At 31.6% G+C, this 2,722-nt stretch overlaps 1 protein-coding gene across 1 annotated transcript in view; it reads right to left on the bottom strand.

Annotated features, from left to right (window-relative positions):
• TRIM77 (tripartite motif containing 77) overlaps positions 1-2,722 on the bottom strand; it is a 17,581-nt gene that overhangs the window by 1,375 nt on the left and 13,484 nt on the right. The window lies entirely within an intron of this gene.

The following is a 2,722-nucleotide window of genomic DNA, read 5'->3' as shown; positions in this document are numbered from 1 at the left end:
TGCCTACTTGATGATCTTTAACTTCATCTTCCTTTATGAGGCGTGTTGACTATTTTATGAAGGGTTGCTAATGTTAAGTGTATACATTTGTTTCACTTTTCTTTAAATAAAAATAATCTTGCTGACACTACTGTGCAATTTTTATTCTACATCTTGTCTTATCCCTTGATTTCTAAATTAGTTGGTGCTAAAAGAATACCTGCATGTGTTGACTCAACTTAATGGGTTAGTGCAAGAGCACAGGTTTCTTCTCACTGCACTTGAAATTCTCTCCTCCCTGTTCTGCCTTTGCTAAATCACATTTCTACAGCAGAAGGTTTATATCTGCCCAGTGTACAGATATATTACAAGTAGATACAACAAAGCTTAATGTATAATTGGCAATAAATATCATTTGAGTAAATTAATACACATATCCGGTAAGAAAAACACGTTATGTCACTGTTAAAAAGACTACTAAGTGTAACTAAAATCAAATGGGAATACTGAGAAATATTTTTTAATAAAGATGTGAATTAGGCTGCCTTTAAAATTCATAAGCTCAGCTAATTATAACAGATATGCAATACTGAGGGATACATATCTTAACAGAACGACATTGATAGAGTTAAGACTGCATATCTGGGAGATTTTAGTAATTTGAATAAAGATACCAATAGTCACAGATGTCTTGATTTATACCTACCAGATTGGCTGGTAAAACTCTTTGTGTGGAAAATAAAGAAAACCCAAGAGACAAATTGCATTTAAAATGGCTCTAAAGTTAATCAAACCTCAAATGTTTCAAAGGCATCATTAAACTATTATAACGATAAACATATCTTTATATTTATTTTGTATGCAGAATTATATACCCAATCTGAATAATCTTGTATTTAATTCACTTACCAGAAGGTATGGCTTACAACAAATACAAGAGTTTCAGATCTGCAGTTCAGGGTTTATTTGAAACAGTCTGGTAATGTCTCCTTTGGTGAGAGGATTCCTAGGAACAGAGTCTGAGAATGACTGAGTCCACCCATGAGTGGTAAATCTCATCCAGGTGTCTAAAACAAATGACTTACGTAATGAATGAATTATTTGATGACAGAAGCAATGTGAACATATAATTCTGAAGTACTATGTACTTTAATAGCATTGTATTCTTGGATTATCCTTATATTTTATTTTTTACTGTATATTAGAATTAAAAAATTAAGATGAACACATGCAACAGTAAGGGTGAACAGCAAACATTTCTTGCGGAGAGAAAAGCCAATTGAAGTGAATTTTAATTTGTGTTTTATTCCCTTCCATTGTAAGGCTCGCTAGCATTTTAGAATTTGTTCTTGAACATGAATTACTTTATCACAGTACCCTCTTAAAAAGAATTGACATTAATCTTTAATATTCAAGAATAATTCATAAAAATATGATAATACATCTTAAAAATGACTTGCATTTATTGGAAAAATCCTATGTGTAAGCAGTGGATAGCAGGAATTAAGTAAATTACCTTCCAGTTCGCACAATTATAAGCAGAAAAATAGAAATAATAATTTGTATTTTTTTTCAGATCAGGATATGAGGCAAGAAGAGTTAAGAATTCAGTTCAATTCACTGTATTGAAAATTATATGCCAACAAATCTGACAACATAGAAAATGAATAAATTTCTAGAAACATAATAACCTATCAAGACTGAATCATGAAGAAATAGAAAATCTGAGCGCTAGATTATTAGATTACAAAATTAATCTTTACTAGGTTACTAGTAAGAAGATTTAAAGAGTGATCAAAAACCTTCCCCCAAAAGTTCAGGACTAAACAGCTTCACTGTTGAATCCTACCAAACATTCAAAGAAAAATTAATGCCAATCTTTCTGAAACTCCGGAAAATAGAATAGGAGGGAACATTTCCAAACTCATTGTGTGAGGCCATCATTACCAAAAGCAAACAAGGACATCACACATACACACACAAAAATTACAGGCCAATATAGCTGAAGAAAGTTGATTCAAAAATCCTCAACAACATACTAGCAAACCTAATTCAACAATGCATTAAAAGGGTCCTACCCCATGATCAGGTGGGACATATAAAATCAATATGCAAAAATCTGTTGTGTTTCTATTGACATATAATGAACTATCAGAAAGAGAAATTAAGAAAACAATGCCATTGACAATTGCATAAAAAAAAATAAAATGCCTAGGAATAAATGCAACCAAGAAGGCAAAAGATCTGTTCATTGAAAGCTATAGGAGATTGATGAAACTAATCGAAGACACACATAATTGGAAAGGTATTCTGTGCTCATGGATTGGAAGAATGTTGTTAAAATGTTCATACTACTTGAAGCAATCTGTATATTCTTTGTAATATCTATCAAAATTTCATAAGTATTTCTCACAGAATTAGAAAACAATACTAAAATTCATATGGAACCACAAAACACCCTGAATAGCCAAGGCAATCTTGAGGACAAAGAACAAAGAGGCATCAAGCACCCTAATTTCAAACTATATTACAAAGCTATAGTAATCAAAACAGTACAGTATTGGCATAAAAACAAACACATAGATCAATGGAACAGAATAGCAAGCCTAGAGTCTAGAAATAAACCCATCAACATTAGCCAAATTTATGAAAAAGGAAGCAAGAGTACATAATTGGGAAAAAGACAGTCTCTTCAATAAATGATGTTGGAAAAATTAGACAGCCACATGCAGAAAAAAAAAAA

The sequence above is a fragment of the Pteropus vampyrus genome, unplaced genomic scaffold (genome assembly GCF_000151845.1).
Source record: "Pteropus vampyrus isolate Shadow unplaced genomic scaffold, Pvam_2.0 Scaffold84, whole genome shotgun sequence".
Taxonomy (NCBI): Eukaryota; Metazoa; Chordata; class Mammalia; order Chiroptera; family Pteropodidae; genus Pteropus; species Pteropus vampyrus.
The sequence above is the reverse complement of the archived record's forward strand: the minus strand, read 5'-3'. Positions and strand labels throughout refer to the sequence as shown.